Genomic DNA, 6,163 nt, shown 5'->3' with positions numbered 1-6,163 from the left:
AAAATATTTTCCCGACTTTTCTAAATGTTTTTTTTAATTAAGCCTTAAAATAAACTTACCATCATGGGGAGGGTTTTTAAAAATAAAATGTGTTTTTATAACTTTATTTTAAAATGTTTCTGTATATTTTTAAACACTTGCGCCTGTAAAAGTAAGCTATACGCCTGCTTTTTCAGGCGCAAAATTTTAAAGGACATTTGCAGGGCAAGATATTCGTAAATATCGGAAATGTGTCCTCGCTCCCCATATGCGCAAGATCTGTCAAGCCAGAAACTTGACAGATCGGAAAAGCCGGTTTTCAGCGCATACGCATTGCGTGTTGAAACTTCGTACGGACCCGGGACATCGGAATTTCAAGGCCATTATTTTTTTTCGTGATTGCCGGAATATCGCCCATTTTAAAACCCACTAGTTTCAATGTTTTTATTTGGGCGTTAAACGTAGCGATGTGAAATGGGTGTTAGCGATTTATTCCATCCTGCAAGGTCAGTGTCCATAGCAACGGGCTTTTCCCGTGATTCAGGAGGTCAGGGGTCATCTGCACATGCACAGAAGGGAAAGAGAGAGGAGTTGATTTGAGAAGTAGGTGTGGAGTATTTGATATTAGTATTGCATTAGTGGCTGATTTTTGAAATGGAAAATATTGATGAAATAATGAGTGATGTAGAGGTGGAGGAGGTGGCCAAAGTGGGTGAGGTGGGAGAGGAGATGGGCAAACGAAGGCGCGCCAAGTGCTTTTCCGAGGAGACCAATGCTGTCCTGGTTGCCGAGGTGAAAAATCGTTGGGCCCAATTGACCTGGGGTGGTCGTGGGAAACCACCCCTCCGTGTGTACCAAAGAATTTGGTATGAGATCGTCGAAGTGGTGTCTTTGATGACGCATGAGGTCAAAGAGCCTAACCAGTGCCACAAATGCTGGAGCGACCCGTTGGTTCCAGCAGACTAAGTATTAAATTTATTAAATAAATTGTAATGATGCAATGATTAATTCAAATGTAGATCTGCTGGATTGTCGTTAGGCTGGTAATCTTGGCGTCATGCATTGATTCCTAACCTCAATTTTATTAAAATTATTCTCAGACCGTAGATATAACCATGCATTTAATTGCATATGAAGTGTATTAGCATATAATGTTAATGTTAACGATCAATAGCATGGGCGATGACTAATTGGGGATTGTCTGTGTGTTCTGTGTGTTCTGTTGTGTGTGTTGTATTGTGTATTAGTAGTAATAGTAATAATCTGATATCTGTCATATCTGTAATAGTACTTAGGCAATGATCTTATGCCATGCTCTTGTCACCTTTGCAGAAAAAGCTTTCGAAGAATAGGGCAGAACAGAGGCATACTCTGGGGAGGACCGGAAGATCTCACCCCATTGACGGACCTTGGCCTGAGTGGGGGTCCACAATTGATCGGCCACCCGTGGTGGTGTTGAACCTGTTCTTGTGCCACTTGAATAATGTATAAACCATTGTTGATATAAAGTAATTTAATGCCATTTCAGGATCACATATGATTGATGTAATTGTTATGTAATTAATGATGGGATCATGAAATATCATTGTAATGTATGCAGATTCTGTACTATCATGATGTTAATTATATGTGATGACTGTCATTGATATTTATATTTATAGCAGTAGTGTTGCTCCTCGTACATATAAGCATTCCCATGTGACCCTGGCAACCCCTTCTCTTCTACGAACCTCATTTATGTTTTCTCGGTCACCAGGCCTTACAGGCTCTCCAGGTTCCCCAGGCGCCCCAGGTTCCCCAGGCTCATCAGCCTTCGCAGGCTCCCCAGGTTCCCATGGTTCTGCAGGTTCCCCCAGTTGTCTCTGGAGGCGAGGAGGCAAGAGCCTCTCCTGTCCTTTTACAGGTACTCCTATGCACCGAGGATAGTGAGAACGTGGAGGAGGAGCCTGCGACGGTGTCTTGCGTTCCTGCGGCCACGTCCTCATTCATCGAGGTAGCAGTGGTTCCATGCCTGCGCTGACCCCGTGGAGGTTGGTTCAATAAGGTCGCACTGCTCCAAGACCGGCAGATGTGAGTATGGACATGGAACTGTCCAGGACGAGCGTCGACATAGGTCGAGAGCTCCTCCAGGCAATGGGCGGGTTAACTGGCCACGTTGCCGCTCTGACCGCGATACTCTCGCAGGAGATGTCATGGATGGTAGCGGTGATGGAGAGAATAGCCGAGTCCATGGATGCCAGAAAGTCCCGGAATATGGCACTACACCCTAAGGTGCCGTACCGCCATTGCCAATGATGCATGTGAGTCAGGAGGAAGCTCTTGCTTCTGACTTGGAGGACAAGTCTTTGGACATGTCCTCTCCATCTCCAGCCCCATCCTTGAATCTGCCATCACCCCCCACACAGCAGCAGCGCTCGAGGTGCCCTGCTACAAGGCGGTTTGGAGTGTGTGCAAGGGGAAGGAGTGGGGTTCAGATTAAGGGGGGTAAAAGAAAGGAGAGGTGTGGCCACAGGTAGAGAGGTGGGGATTATTATTATTGTTTTAAAAAAATGTGTTGACTGATGGGTGGGTGTTTGTTATATTTATAATTGTTTCTGAAAGTTTGTTGTTGTTTTTATTGATATTTGTTATTTATAAAATGTTCACTGTTGGAGTGGGGGTGCGGGGTACATGGGTGTTTGTTGTAAAAAAAATGTTTCAAACTTTTCAATGCATTAAAATTTTTAAAATGTAACTTACCATTGTTGTGCAGTGTCTTCCAATAGTAGAAACATTAAGCATATATAAAGTTTGCAAACAATGGCGAGGCCAGATCAGGAAAGGCAAAGATGAAACGTAATGTAAATGAATTGTAACTGTAACTGTCACCAACGTAATGCAAAGCGTTCAGTTATGAGATGCGGACACAACAGTCTTGCAGCAACGAAACTCCCACGGGGCTTTTCCCGTGGTCTAGGGTGGGGTGGGGGCATGGTTTCAATGCCAGCCTGATTGTCCTCCCCGAGGTCCTCGTCCACCTCCTCGTTCTCCTCATCCACCTTTCCTCTCTCCAGAGGTGGGCTGGCATTCCCATCTGGCAATTCTTGTCCCCTTCTGATAACTAAGTTATACAATATGCACCACAATGAACTGAGCGACCTGCTCAGGGTGGTATTGTAAGTCGCCTACTGAGTGGTCCAGGCATCTGAAGCACTGCTTAAGCACTCCAATTGTCTTTTTGACGATATGGCAAGTGGCTATGTGGCTTTCGTTGTAGCGCTTCTCGGCTTCCATCTGAGTCTTACGCAGTGAGGCCATGAGTCAGCTGGCAAGGCCATGGGCTAGATTTTACACTTTTGTGCTTATCGCCCAAAAATGGGCGTTATTTCGGCGTGGGCGGTAAAAATAAGTTTTCAGATCCTCGGCTTCTCGCCCATTCTCAAAGCACCTAGTCTCCATTTTTGAAAATGGGTGTTACCACGAGTGATATGAAATAGGCGGTAGCGTTAAATCTCGCTGACCTTCTGCAATAAAGTGTTGCCGTCCTTAGCAATGGCATGACAATACTCGATTCCCATGATTCAGGAGGCCACGGGTCATCATGACATGCGCAGAAGAGGAGACAGAGAGAGAGGTAGCTCAGAGGGGCTGAAGACGTGGCTGGGTGTGGTGTGGCTGCTTTGGGAGGAAGGAGGGAGACCTTAGAGCTTCACAGCAAGGAGGGAAAGAAAAATTAGCTGTTACCAGCCACATATTTGCCCGAATTTGGCCTTTAATGGAAGGAGAGGAGGAGGCATCACAGCACGCTGTGGAGACTGAAGCTGGAGAGAGCAGTGAGGTGAGAGAGGAGCACATTGGAGGGGGAAAAATAGCCAGGAGGTTTGCGGACAAGGCAAATGCCTCCCTCCTGCAGGAGGTCAAGTTATGCTGGGGAGATTTGTCACAGGGAGGGCGTGGGAAGCCCACCCCCAAAGGCCTACCAGAAAATATGGACTGAGATAGCAGATGTGGTCTCGTCGGGGACCAACGAGGTTTGTGAGGGTAACCAATGCCGCAAACGATGGAATGACCTCGTGGGATCCACAAGAGTAAGTATTACATTGATTTACATGTACTTATGTATTTATATAATTTGATCTGTAACAGTCATGAGTGACTATCAGCAGATGTGAGGTCTTTCATTTTTACTGGGACTGTTTTACTCAAAACCTGCGGTCATGGTGCACATCTTTTGGTAAAGAAGATCATTTTCATAATAATCATGATTACATCTGTTGGTTATGTGTTGTATTAGTCTTTGTGACAGTACCTAGCAATGATATCACGCAATGATCTCATGTCATGTCGTCCTGTCACCTTTTACAGAAGAAGCTATCGATGATGAGGTCCATGCAGAGGCGAACGGATGGGGGGGCCACCAGTCCCCAGAGACATCACTGAGATGGAGGAGCGAGTGCTTGCACTCATGGGGAAGCACACCTGGATAACCACGGACACATCTGCAGACCCTGAAGTAATGCCATGTGAGTAAAGCTTACACCATTGCGTGATGTAAAGTCAATAGATGCCACACCCACTCATATCCGAACAATCATATATGATGGATGATTTCTAAAATTCATAGAAATAATGCTAGCCTAATGAAAATCATTGCATTGCAAATGTGTTGATGGTCATGAAATGTGATGTCTGCGATGATTTTGAGAGCGGTGGTGCCTTTGTCGTGCATATGCTGTGTGTAGCGCTGGATTCACCTTGTCACCCTATCACCCACTTCTCCTCTAATAACCTCATTTGTGTTTTTCAGCTCAGCCAGCAGCGCGGCCCCAGGCAAGGCCAGAAGGTGGGGGCGCGGGGCAGGAGTCGGCGGACGATCCTACTACATCTGGTGCTGAGGAAGTCCGATTCTCGCCCGTCAATCCGCTGGGTCTGTTCTCCACGGATGAGAGCGCGGACTTCGAGGAACCTGCATCGACACGCTCCAGAACCCATTCTATCCCAAGGCCATCTATTGATCCTCCGGTCATTCCCGCCTCCACTCTGGAGGTACCGGCTCCAAGCACCTCACCACAGGGCACCCCATTTGTCTCCAGGGCGGCACCGACCCCGGAGAGGCCTCATGGACATGGCAGGTCTGTTCCACAAGCACCACATGAGAGCGGAGAGATGGTACAGTTGTCCAGGGGGACTGTAGACATTGGTGACCAGCATTGGGGGGCATATCCTGACAACTGGCCACCATGACTGAGTACATTCCGCGGATGGTGGAGGCCCTGGATACGATAGCCAGGAACAATGCTGCCACAGGCCTCCCAGTGATCCCAGAGGCACGGCATTCTACCCCTAAGTTCCGCACCACCACTATGAATGACAGATGAGAGCTAGGACCAAGATCCTGCTTCTGCATCAGAGAATGTTCCCACCTTGGCACCCCCCGCTCCCGTACCCGTGCAACCAATGCATCTGCCTTCATCCCCCCCAATGAGGCACTGTCTGAGGAGCTACTCAGTCAGGCGCCGTGGAGCGAGGAGGGGATGGGGTAGAAGAAGGGGAGGGGGGAAGGAAAGTGAGGTGCATGTCCACAGTTGATGGCTGTGTTACATCTCCATCTAGGTGTATGCAATTTGTTGTAAAATATGGGGAAAGGGGAACACCCTCCTGCTTTGCCTTTGTATTCTGTGTTGCTGGACATGTTGAGCATTTGATTGATGTCAATGTTGGAAAAAGTGGGGTGTGGGCGGGGATTGGGTGTTATTGCCTGTGATACTTATGATTTCAGGCCAATGTTGGTATAAATTATTTTTTATTGAAGATAACCTTGTTGCACTTTGTCTCAGATAGCTGGACCATTACACACTGGAAGTTCCTTAACATGAAAGGGTTAAATACAAGTTAACTTCAATCAACATAAACTTTAACTGGCACCAAGGTGATGGGCACCATTGGTGTCTGAGCTGCACACACACAGCAGTGTGTCAGCTTTGCCACTCACAGCAACGTTCTTTCAGGCAAATCGTTCAGATATCAGCTCCTCACGTAAGATTCTTGCAGTTATGTAGCCACCACAGGCCCTTTCTTGCAGTCTGGAGGGGATCGTGGGCATGGTTGCATAGCCAGCCCAAGGCCAGGGTCAAGCCCCTCGTCCTCCTCTTCCTCTCTCTCCTGAGGTGGAGCATCAGTGCCTTCTGGCAATTCTTGGCCCCTC

The sequence above is a fragment of the Pristiophorus japonicus genome, chromosome 5 (assembly GCF_044704955.1).
Source record: "Pristiophorus japonicus isolate sPriJap1 chromosome 5, sPriJap1.hap1, whole genome shotgun sequence".
NCBI lineage: Eukaryota > Metazoa > Chordata > Chondrichthyes > Pristiophoridae > Pristiophorus > Pristiophorus japonicus.
This window is presented reverse-complemented; position numbering follows the sequence as displayed.